The sequence below is a fragment of the Chlorocebus sabaeus genome, chromosome 21 (genome assembly GCF_047675955.1).
Source record: "Chlorocebus sabaeus isolate Y175 chromosome 21, mChlSab1.0.hap1, whole genome shotgun sequence".
In the NCBI taxonomy this organism is placed as follows: domain Eukaryota; kingdom Metazoa; phylum Chordata; class Mammalia; order Primates; family Cercopithecidae; genus Chlorocebus; species Chlorocebus sabaeus.
The window spans coordinates 128607999-128620843 of record NC_132924.1 but is presented as its reverse complement, the minus strand read 5'-3'; the positions used below and the strand labels follow the sequence as shown (position 1 = coordinate 128620843).

General features: G+C 44.9%; 1 pseudogene; it reads right to left on the bottom strand.

Annotated features, from left to right (window-relative positions):
* Positions 1-215: 215 nt before the first annotated feature.
* LOC103227291 (uncharacterized) lies at positions 216-11808 on the bottom strand (annotated as a pseudogene).
* Positions 11809-12845: the final 1037 nt, after the last annotated feature.

Genomic DNA, 12845 nt, shown 5'->3' with positions numbered 1-12845 from the left:
TTCACTCAGGGAATTAATATGACCTTTATTATTTTAAGGTATGTTTCTTCTATACTCAGTTTATTGAAGGTTTTATATCATAAAGGTATGCTGAATTTTATCGAATGCTTTTTCAGCAGCTGCTGAAATTATTTTGTCAAATGCGTTTTCTGCAATGTGAACAGAACATTAACAGAATCAAGAACATTAATAGAACTGAGAACAAAAATCATGATCATTTCAATACTTATTTATTTGCATATGTAGAATCCTTGCACCCTGGGGTGAAACCCACTTGATCATGGTGAATGATCTTTTTGATGTGCTGTTCAATTCAGTTGGCTCGTATTTTGTTGAGAATTTGTGCATCTATGTTCATCAGTGATCGTGGCCTGTAGTTTTCTTTTTTTTGTTGTATCCTTATCTGGTTTGGGTATCATGGTGATGCTAGCCTTGTAGAATGAGTTTGAAAGATGAAAAGGTTCTGTGCAAGGCCAGGCATGGTGGCTCATGCTTATAATCCCAGAGCTTTAGGAGGCCAAGGTAGGACAATCACTTGAGGCCATGAGTTCAAGACCAGCCAGGGCAACATAGTGAAACTGTCTCTCCAAAAAAAAAAAAAAAAAAAGTTTCTACACAGTAAACAAAACAATCAACAAAGTGAGTATACAACCTACAGAATAGGAGAAAATATTTGCCAATTCTTTATCTGACAAGGGATTAATAAGCAAAATATATGAGGAACTCAAATAGCAAAAAAACAAATAATCTGATTTTAAAATGGCCAAAAGATCTGAACAGACTTTTCTTGACAGAATACATACACATGGTCAACAGGTATATGAAAAAAATGTTCAACATCACTAATCATCAGAGAAATGTAAGTCAAAACCACAGTGAAATATCACTTCACCTCAGTCAGAATGCTTTTTCTCAAAAAGACAGGCAATAACAGATGCTGGTGAGAATGTGGAGAAAGGGGAAACCCTTGTTCACCATTGGCAGGAATGTGAATTAGCACAGCCATGGTGGAAACCAGTATGGAGGTTCCCCAAAAAACTAAACATAGAACCACCGTATGATCCAGCAATCCCACTGTTGGGTATATATTTAAGTCTGCACTCCCATGCTTATGGCAACACTATTCACAATAGTCAAAATACAGAATCAACATAAGTGTCCATCTGTGGATGAATGGAAAAAGAAAATGAGGTATAAATACACAATGAAATATTATTATTCAGGAATAAAAAAGAACGAAATCCTGTCATTTGCAGAAACATGATCTTAAGTGAAATAAGCCAAGCACAGAAAGACAAATATCACATGTTCTCACTCATATGTGGAGGCTAAAAAAGAGAACCTCATGAAGATAGAGAGCGGATTGGTGGCTGCCAGAGGCTGGGAAGGGTAGTGGGATGGGTAGGGAAAAAGAAAGGCTGATTAAAGATATAAACCTACACATAGAAAAAATCAGACCTGGTGTTTGATAGATGAGTAGGGGTGATTACAGTTAACATTAATCGGTTGTTTTGAAATAGCTGGAAGAGAATAATGCAATAGTTCTTAGCATAAAGGAAAGATAAATATTTAAGGTAATGGATATCCCCATTACCCCAATTTGATTATGTGACTGCATCAGATTATCACATGTACCCTGAAAATATGTACATCTAATAGGTGTCAATAAAAAGTAAATAATTTTTTAAAAAGAGAATAGATGTCTGAGTTGTTTCCACCACATGGCTATCGTATACTGTTGTTATGAACGTGGGTACAAAAATCGCGATTTGAGATCCTACTTTTATTTCCTTTCGGAATATAACCAGAAGTGGCATTGCTGGATCCTGTGATAGTTCTATCTTTAATTCTCTGAGGAACAACCACACCGGTTTACATAGTGGCCCCATCATTTTACATTCTCACCAACTTTACATTAAGTTTTCAATTTCTCTACACGCTTGTCGACACTTCGGATTTTTTTATTGTAGCCATCCTAATGGATGTCAGGTGATACTTCATTGTGGTTTTGATTTTCATTTATCTAATGTTAGTAATATTGAGAACCTTTTCATGTGCTCATTTGGCTATTTGTACATCCTCTTTGAAGAAATGTCTAGTCAAGGCCTTTGCCCACTTTTAAATTGAGTTACTTATTTTGTTGTTGTAGCTGAGATTTAAATGTTCTTTATGTATTCTGGATATTAACCCCTCAACAGATATATAATTTGCAAATATCTTCTCTCATTCTGCAGGGTGCCTTTTTACTGTGTTTACTGTGTACTTCGATACACAGAAGTTTTAAAGTATGATGTAGTCCTATTTCTCTGTTTTTGCTTTTGTCACCTGTGCCATATCCAAAAAATCATGCCAAATCAATGCATGAAGTTTTCCTCGATATTTCCTTCTAGGAATTTCATACTTTTTGGTATTATAGCTAGTTCTTTCATCCATTTTTAGTAGATTTTTGTATATAGCGTAAGGTTAGGGTCCAACTTTGTTCTTTTGCATATATATATATCTAATTTTTCCAACATAATTTGTCTTTTCCCTATTGAGCGGTCTTGGCACCCTCACCAAAGATCATTTGACCATATATGTGAGGATTTATTTCCGAGATTTATATTCTATCCCATTTTTCTATGTCTTTGTGACAATATCATGCTGTTTTAATCACTGTAGCTTTTTAATTACTGTAGTTTTGAAATCAGAAAGTGTGAGACCTCCAACATTGTTCTTTTACAAGATTGTTTTGGCTATTCGGGGTCCCTTGAGATTCCATGTGAATTTTAGAATGGATTTTCCTGTGTTTGAAAAAAGTGGGGTTTTGACAGGGATTGCATAGAATCTATAGTATTTGACATCTTGACAATATTGTCTTTCGATCCATGAACATGGGATGTCTTTTCATTTAATTGTGTCTTCTTTAACAGCTTTCCTCAACATTTTCTAGTCTTCAGTGCAGCTTTAACATTTTGTTTACAAGTCCTTCACCTCCTTGGTTAAGTTTATTCCCCAAAAGATGATTTTTTTTAAAAAGCTACTGCATCTAAGCAGGAGGGAGTTCTTCCATTTTCTCCTTTCCTTAGTCAATGTAAAGTCTAAATAACTGCCACATGGTATTTAATTGTTCCTTTTTAAGAAACCATACTTGCAGGTCAAAATAGCCTTAATAATTGTGTATTGTCAGCTTACTTCAAAGCAGCTCACTTAGATCCCAGCCCAAGACCAAGACCACTTGGGACCCAGAAGGCACATTCTCCAAAGACAACTTTCACTGCAAAGTTTAGCTGTGTGTAACTGGCAACCATTGGAGAACTGAAGATGAAGGACTGTATTTTTGTTTTGTTTTGTTTTTTTGTTTTCCAGCATGGACAATGCAGTTAGACTGAGCCCTGAGACTGCTAATTACAACAATTTCAATAAATACAAATAACTAACCCATTATGCCACCGGTCTTTGGAGCAAAATAGGAGCAATTATATTTCAAGCAAGTCAGTTCAAAGGCATGACTAACTCCTTACAAGGAGCCAAATTGTCCATGGGTGTTGAGTGGCTGTGAAACCTCACACCCCTCATCTCTGCCAAGGAGCAGGTTCAGGTGTGCACAGCTAGGTTTGGCTGCCAGCCTTCCCTCGGGAGAACAAGTGCCATAGTCCCTGGTCAGACTCCAGGCTGAGCTCAGAACATCAAAGGAAGTCATTGGTGGAGAGTGACTTGTCCTGACAGCAGCAACATCATCTCGACATCCAAGTCCTGTGCATTTTGATTGAAGCTTCCCGTCAACCCTAACGCCATCAGAGCGAGGTGTAGGCCTTGAGGAAAGCCTCCCTGTCCAGCAGGCTCACTTTTCACACAGCTGCACCTCATCCCTGAACCTCACCTGCACAGCTCGGCCAGCCCGCTGCTGCTGTGCTCCCAAAGGGGACGGGGACAGAACGTGACAGAGGCCACGGGGACTGAGCAGGCAAAGGAGTCCTTTACAATTTCTCTTCAGCATGAACCAAGTGACATCCCACAGTACAACAAAGACTTATCATGCGAGTAGCTCATGAGCACACAGAGGATGCCAACTCAGGTGTGTCCTTGCGTGAGTGCTGGGTGAGAGGAGAAGGCAGATAAGGCCTCAGCCTTCTGAGCACAAGTGGCCAGCCCTGCCAGGCAGTTGACCCAGGCAGTGGCAGCAAGCGACAGAGTTCCCTGTCCCAACCCCTCCCCCAGGGTTGCCCCAGCCCTGGGAAGCCAGCACTGGGGAGATGCTAGACCCTCATGTTGGTGCCGCTCCTCCCGTGGTCATGAAAAACAACAAGCGGACTCTGACATCCTGAGGACACACTGGAGAGCAAAACAAGAGTAATCAGCGAGATGGGCCTGAGTCCAGCCCGCAGCACAGGGCTTGCCAGGTGCTCCCTGCTGAGCCTGAGTCCAGCCAACAGCAGCTTGGAAATCAACTGATAGTTGCTGAGCTGAGAGTTATCCATGGTCCCAGGTAACCTGGAAACTACGTAGCTCAGACAAGGCATCCACAGACCTATATTGAGAGAAAAGGGGAGTCAGAAGGTATTTAACATGTTTTTAACTATTGTGATGTGAGCTCAGGTCCCAGGAGATGGCTGCCTGAAGGGTGGATCTGATGAGGATCCCACAGCCCCTTCTGCCCACGGCCCTCCGCAGCAGCCTCAGGGTCCTCTCCCCAACAAGGATCACTCCTCCTGACCAAAGGAAAGGAGGAGATGCTGACTGCAGGGTCATGCTGAAACCATGTCTCTCCCGGAAGGGGAAAGGAGGGCTGCCACAACCCTGACTCCACTTACATGTGAGTGGGGACATGCCACTTCCTGGGGTTCAAATCCTAACTCAGCTACTTACTGGCTGTGTTAGGGGATTAACGAGCTCATTCATATAAACCATTCTACGAGAGTCTGGCAGGCACGTGGCCGGCCTTAGGCCTTTGTCTGTGGTTATGACCGTTATCTTCGTTAGTCGTCACTTAGAGAGAGACGTGCAGAGCTCCCATGATGGGGTGTGGAAGACAGCACAATCAGCAAACACTGCGTTAGAATAGTCGAGGTCAGCGGCAAAGCTGGGGGTGTGCGTGAAACAGGAAGAGGCCATAGCCAAGGGGGTCTCAAAAAGGAGGAAGGGCCTGGGAAAAGTCACCATCCAGCAGGGAGCCCATGGGAACCCATGGTGGAGGGCCCTGGATGGCCCAAGTGCCTGCCGTGCCTCCTAGACCCCCGCTCCCCCCCCAGTAAGCTGTGCTGCCCTGAGGGGGTGGGACAACTCCTTGGAGCCAGGCTCCCTGGAAGGCCCAGCCATCACCCTTCCACCTAAACAGAGGCCTACAAATCACCAAGGCCTCCTTGGTCTCAAACTTTGGAGCCAGCAGGACATACAATCGTCTGTGAGCCCAGAGCAAGACCACAGCTGGCCGGAACCGTGACCGTCTCAAAATGCGACGTGAGAGACTGGCAGGGTCCTCCTTCCCCAAATCATCCATGACATCTGTAAAGACCCCACCACTACAGCTTCATCCCTGTGGATTCATTCTACCACTGTCAGGCTTCAGGGGTGCCCGCCACATGGAGGTTCAGACACTGTTGCCTAAACTCTCCAAGTTCATCTGAAGCGAGCTCATCACAGCCGCTCTAAGCCCCTGCCCTCCAACCTGTCTCTTATCTGGCGGGACACACAGTCTACGTCTCTGCAAACCTGGACCTCAACCTCAGTTCTCCTTCTCCTCTGCAGCATCCCATCCCCCTGGTTCTGCCGCTTCACCTCCTCCGTGTTTCTTGAACCTCCCCTTTCTCCCAGCCTACACTAGAGTCTGAACACCACTGGCCTGGCGGCCTCAGAGCCGCGTCCCCCAGCAGGCTCCGGAGGATGCCCTCTGCTCATCCACCCTCTGCAAAGACCCCCAAGCAGCGTCTCTGTGAGGCTGCACCCCACAAAGCTGGCATTTGTCTTGGCCCTAAATGGCCGAATATTGTCTATTTCACATGGTTCAACCCATATACTGTGGAGAGGACTCCAGAGGTCTTGTTTGGAATCCTCAGTAGCTCCACTTGCCAAGCTGCTTAGCTACCTAGCTCCAGCCTATCCTTTCACACTACCCAGCAGCACCAAACATGCAGCTTCCAGAACTCTCCCTGCGTTTCGCCTTGGCTGTGACTTGGCTGTGTAGCCCTTCTGCCTGGCGTTATCCACATATTCTCCTCTCTTTTCCCACTCATCCTTAAGACCGAGACTAGGTGTCACCTCCTCCAGAAAGCCTTCCTTGACCAGCCCTCATCCACAGTTAGTGCCCGTGCTCCTAAAGCTTCCCTGGGATTAACACTGCACTGACCACACTGGCTTCAGTGATCTGTTTTTCCTTCCACTTCTGGCTCTAGTGTAGAACTCACAGGGCAGGAACAAGGTGTTCATGTCCCCAGCACCGGGAACAGCAGCCCTTGGTTAACACATACTGAGTGACTCACAGGAAGTGTTGGCTGAAGCTCATTCACACTAGCATGTAAATGACTGATATACATCTTTTCCTGAAAACAACCCTTGCTGGGGGAGAGGAAGGGGAAACCCCAGTGCCCTGGGCAAGTGAAGTGGAGGAAGCAGCCCCACCTGGAGAGGGACAGGTCCAGGGAGTCGGGAGGCCCAGCGTCAACCCTGGTTGTGAAGGTGGGCTCCGTTCTGCACGTCTCCCAAATGGCTTGGGTGGAGGGAATCGTGGTTCCTATTTGAACAAGTGAGAGGCCCTTAAGGCAGTTTCTAGATGGAAAACTTCTCAAAGGGACTGGGAAGCGTGGGCAGCTCGGGAATCGGAGCATCTGAGCACAGAAACAGCTGAGCAGGTGAACTCCAACTGCCTCTGCTCCGAGCGGCTGCTTCCCAGCAAACCGCAGTCCTGCCCCCACGCCCACGCACACTGCGGATTGGCACTTCACACAGACTAATTAACAAATAGCAGGGCGATTAAATCACGCAGCCCATGGTATTTTCCTAACTCCTCTCAGTGGCGGCAGAGCATGAAAGTGAAATCAGGAGCTCTCCCCAGAGGCCTCGCTGCCGACCGCAGGCCAGTCTTCAGAAGGAGCAGCAGCCACCAAAGAGGCACAGCCCTCATGCACTCCGGAGACCATGGACAGCTGCCTCCATGGCCATGTCCTGCCCTGTCTCTCCTCCTAGTCCTGGGCTGGGCTCTGGCACCCCAGGAGTAGAGAGCAGGTCCTGGTCACTGGCTTTCCGTGCTTTCTGTCCCTGGGTCTTGCCCCTTGTGCGGAGCTGCTGGCTGCCCCACTCAGCTCCCACCCACCTCCTCTCAGGGCACAGCTGCTCCAAAGCCGCCCCTCTCCTTCCTCCCCTTGGCTCCAGGCACGGGCGCTGGGCCCCGCCTGGACACTCACGCATTCGGTTGTCTTCTCTCCTGCTGGTCAAGCACCCCTTTCTGCTAGGGTTCAACTCCTCTAGGCTCTGTCCTCCTCTCTTTACACGGCAAACCGAGGACCCAGCTGCCCCTTGTTCAAATGCCAGGTGAGGGCTCCCAGCCAGCAGTCCAGACAGAACACTCCAGATGCTCCGTGACACTCAGACAGATCCTTGCAGAAGAGAGACTTTCTAGAGCCTGGACAATTCCATAAATGGCCGTAAGGACCTTGCTGTAAGGACTGTGCTCTGGGAAACTGGGTTTTCCCTCTATGAGTTAGAATTCCATGACAACACGGCCCCCAAAACACAGATGCTGTTTACCTCTGTTCATACAGCCAAGCTCATTAAAATTCATTAAAGCCACCGACTATCATTCTACTGAAAATCATTTATAACAAATCAGACTTACAACAGAGTTTGGTGTTGCATAGTATTCAATTTGATCAAATCAGTCAAGACATAGAAAGCTCCCATAATGAGAAGAAAGAGGGTGATGTAGAAATATAAAGGGGTAAAATGATGGCACGATGGCTAGAGTGCAGAGTGCACAGAAACCAGAATTCACCTTCCTCAAGGCTAGCTCAGGGCAGGATCCTAACACACACACACACACACACACACACATGCTCAGGCATGCACGCACATGTGCACGCACATGTACACACACATGCACACGTGTGCACATGCATGTACCTAAGCACACAGTGGCTTCACATTACTGCTCGATCACTCCTTTCTGACATGCAAACGCTACTTTGCACTTTTCACCCTCTCCCCAACTAGGAATTCCTGCATACTTATCCCCAGAAGTTAGAATTCACATGGCAGATAATAGAATTTCTGCCAATTAGTTCACTTATTTAACAAGGTAGGCTCTTTGTCTTCTGGAAATGGTCATCTGTAGGTTATCATAACATTTCACGTGGGCTTCCTCCAGGGAACAGGAAGGAACAAGGACAGTCAGCAACTGTTTTGAGAGCATTGCCTTGCTGGTTTAAATGCTCCAGCAAGTGTTTGCAGTGGGACCAACAGCAGGTAGAGACACCAGTGGAGTGTGCTGGGGGTGGGAGGGAGTGCCTGGGAAGGTAAAAAGGAATGGAAAGAAAGAAAGGGACCATCCCAGAGAGGAGCAGTGTGATCTTGATAACTTCAATGCCTGTCAGCCAAACATTCAGGATTTATTTCTACCCAAATTATCCTAAAAGAGGCAACGGCCTCATTCAGTGCGATGGAGAAATGGGCTCTAGCTCCTAGATGAGAATGGCGACCAGCCTCTGCGGATGGACAGGAGAGCTGCCAGAGAGAGCCAGGGCCATCCTGGTGGCGGTCGCAAGTCTCACCCCAACCCGCTCCAAACCCACCCCGGAGGCAGGTGCTACCAACGCTGTGTAAAGCACCTGCTGAGGTCTGGGAGAGGCCACGCCCATAATCACAGCAGGGAGTTCGTTGTGCTTTTGAGAGTCAGCCCATTACTCCTGCTGAGACGCCAGCATCTGTGTGTGCCAAGAACGCTGTGACTAAGGGCTATTAACTGGGTGGCCCTAGTTCACTGGAGAAATTGCCTGACTCTCAAGAAGTTCCCTATCTCGTTCCTTTCTGAAGGGTAAGTGTAATGTAGACCTAGGTCATCGTTTGTATTAGAAGACACGTTGGCCGCTTCACTGAGTCAGGCTTTCACTGAAACATAATCGCTACTCACCTCCCAAAACAGAAACTGTATTGCACTACACTATTCCATATTATACTCTGTGGTGCTGTGCTATACTGTGTAATATCATACTGGACTACACTATATTATGCTGTACTATACTACACTATGTTATACTATACTATACAGTACGACATTATACTGTGTGCACTACACTGTCCTCTGCTGCACTACACTATGCTATACAACACTATACTATACAATGCCACACTATACTAAACTACACCACGCCATACTGTATTATACTGTACCACACTATATTATGCTACAACACACTACACTATGCTACACTATGCCATATTATACTATACCATACTATATTACACTACATGGTTATATATATGGTTCACTATTATGGTTATATGGTTCACTATGCTATACTATACCACACTATATTATGCTACAACACACTACACTATGCTACACTATGCCATATTATACTATACCATACTATATTACACTACATGGTAATATATATATGGTTCACTATTATGGTTATATGGTTCACTATGCTATACTATACCACACTATATTATGCTACAACACACTACACTATGCTACACTATGCCATATTATACTATACCATACTATATTACACTACACTACAATATGGTTCACTATGCTATACTATACCACACTATATTTTATATATATATATATAGCTACGCTATACTATACAATGTTATATTTTACCATACTGTACTATGTTACACTACACTACACTATGCTATGTTATGCTATATTATACTATACCACACTATATTACATTACACTACACCACACTATGCTACACAATGCTGTATTATACTCTACTGTACCATAATATATTACACTACACCACACTATGCTACCATATGCTACATTATACTGTACCATGCTGTATTATACTATACCCCACTATCCTACACTATGCTATATTATACTATACGAGCCTATATGCTACACAACAATACACTATGCTACACTATACTACACTATACTTTTTATGCTGTGCTATACTATGCTACACAATGCTAAACTATACTATACAATGCTGTCTTACACTATACTGTACTATATTATGCTATACTGTGCTACGCTATACTAGATTACATTATACCACACCATATTATGCTACATGATACTACACTATGCTGTGCTATACTTTACCACATTATATTATGCTACACTATACTACACTGTGCTGCACTATGCTGTATTATACTATCTTATACCATACTGTAGCATATTATTCTACACTATACTGCGCTATGCTGTATTATACTATATTATACCATACTGTAGTATGTTATTCTACACTATACTGCTCTATGCTGTATTATGCTATCTTACACTATACTGTAGTATGTTATTCTACACTATACTGCGCTATGCTGTATTATACTATCTTATACCATCCTGTAGTATATTATTCTACACTATACTGCGCTATGCTGTATTACACTATCTTATACCGTACTGTAGTATATTATTCTATACCATACTGCGCTATGCTATATTACACTATCTTATACCATACTGTAGTATATTATTCTACACTATACTGCGCTATGCTGTATTACACTATCTTATACCATCCTGTAGTATATTATTCTACACTATACTGCGCTATGCTGTATTACACTATCTTATACCGTACTGTAGTATATTATTCTATACCATACTGCGCTATGCTATATTACACTATCTTATACCATACTGTAGTATATTATTCTACACTATACTGCACTATGCTGTGCTACACTATATTATACTGTACCTCACTATATTATGCTGCACTATACTACACTATGCTATGTTATACTATACCACACTATGTTATGCTACACTATACCATACAATGCTTATACTATACTGTACTATATTATGCTACACTATGCTACGCTATGCTATATTATACTATACCACAGTATATTACCTTAAATGATACTACACTATTCTACACTATACTATACAATGCTATCTTATACTATACTGTACTGTATTATGGCATACTACGCTATGCTATGCTATGCTATATTCGACTATACCACACTATAGTATGCTTCACTGCACTACACTCTACCACACTACATGACACTACACTACACTCTACAACACTGTACTACACTGCACTGCATTACTCTATGCTGCTCTACGGTGACCGCACTACCCCACACCACACCACACTACACTCTTCTTTCATAGCCTATCTCCAGTACGGAAGAAGGAACAAGGTCTGGAGTCAGGAATGGACATGCGCATGATTTAAGGCCGGCCTCACCTCCCTCTGTGCCTGCCTTTTATCTATCACACAGGGACTCTAACATGTCCCTGGTCTATGGGCCAGAGCTGTTATAGTGACCAGATGCAGTCTGAGAAGCCACTTCGAGATGCTGAGGCTCTGTCCATAGAGCCCTGTGATTCTTTGAACCGTTTACATCAGAATTCACTAAACATCATGTACCTATTGGGTGACTGAATAACTGACCCCCTCTCTCTTCTTTCCTCTTTTTCTTCAATACTGTTTGACCAATCTGGAAAGGTTTGATCCCCATTTTTTAAAATCCCAGGTGGCCACAGCAGCTGCCCCGGCCCTGTGCCTGTCTAGACCTGCTGTGGAGTTGGCTGCACTGCCCTTGCACGTTGCTGCTGACGTTTCCGTGGAGCCTCCGGCCTGCACAAGCACGTAGGGTGTGACAGCCTCCTGAGGCTGCCATCGCGAAGGACCGCAAACACGCGGCTTAAAACAACAGAAATGTCCTCCCTCACAATCCCAGTGTCCTGAGGCCTGAAATCAAGGTGTCGGCAGGGCCCTGTTCCCTTGGAGGCTCTGGATGGAATGTCCCTCACCCCTCTCAGCTTCTGTGACTGCCGTCGGTCCTGGGAGTCACCAGGCTTGCAGGTGCACAGCTCCCATCTCTGTCTATAGTGCTATGCTATACTGTATTATAGCATATTGAACTACGCTATATTATGCTATGCTATATTGCACTGTGCTATACAACACTACACTGTACGATACTCTGCTATACTACACTACACCACGCCATCCTATGTTATACCCTACCACGCTATATTATGCTACCTATGCTGTGTCATATTCTACTGTACTTGGTGTAGCACTTGATAGAGTGCAGTGTAGTGTAACAGCATACTGTAGCATTGCCATTACGTGGCCTTCTCTCTGTGTGTCCATGTGCTTTTCCCTCCTTAGCAAACACAGCTATTGGGTTAAGGGCCCGTGAAAAGACCTCATATTAACGTGAGCGTATCTGGAAAGATCCTATGCCCAAACGGTCACATTCATAGGTACTGGCATCAGGATGCCAGCATAGTTTTAGGGGGACATGATTCAACCCACAACACCGAGAAATTATCCCAGAAGCACCTCTGTCCTCCCCTGTCCCTAGAAACACTGTCACCCCGGCACAATATGTGCCCCTGGGGAGGGGAGGCAGGCACCCCATGGCTTTCTCCAGGTAGGAAGGAAGCAGTGGGTGACAGTGGGGTGCCCACTTTGGGGGAGGCCACCCATCTCAGTGGGTCTTCCTTTCCTCACCTGTACCTGTTCACCCCCAACGTGAACCAGCAGAGGTGGTTAAGAAGCAAAGGAACTAATTACAGAAAAAGGAGTCACAAGTTTCAAGACCTAGTTAACATGGGAGGAGTTGGGTGGAGGGACCGGCTTGGAGGCCATTCACCTACAAGCTCATGGAAGCTTCGGTCAGCAATGACAGTGCTGTCAGGGACCAGG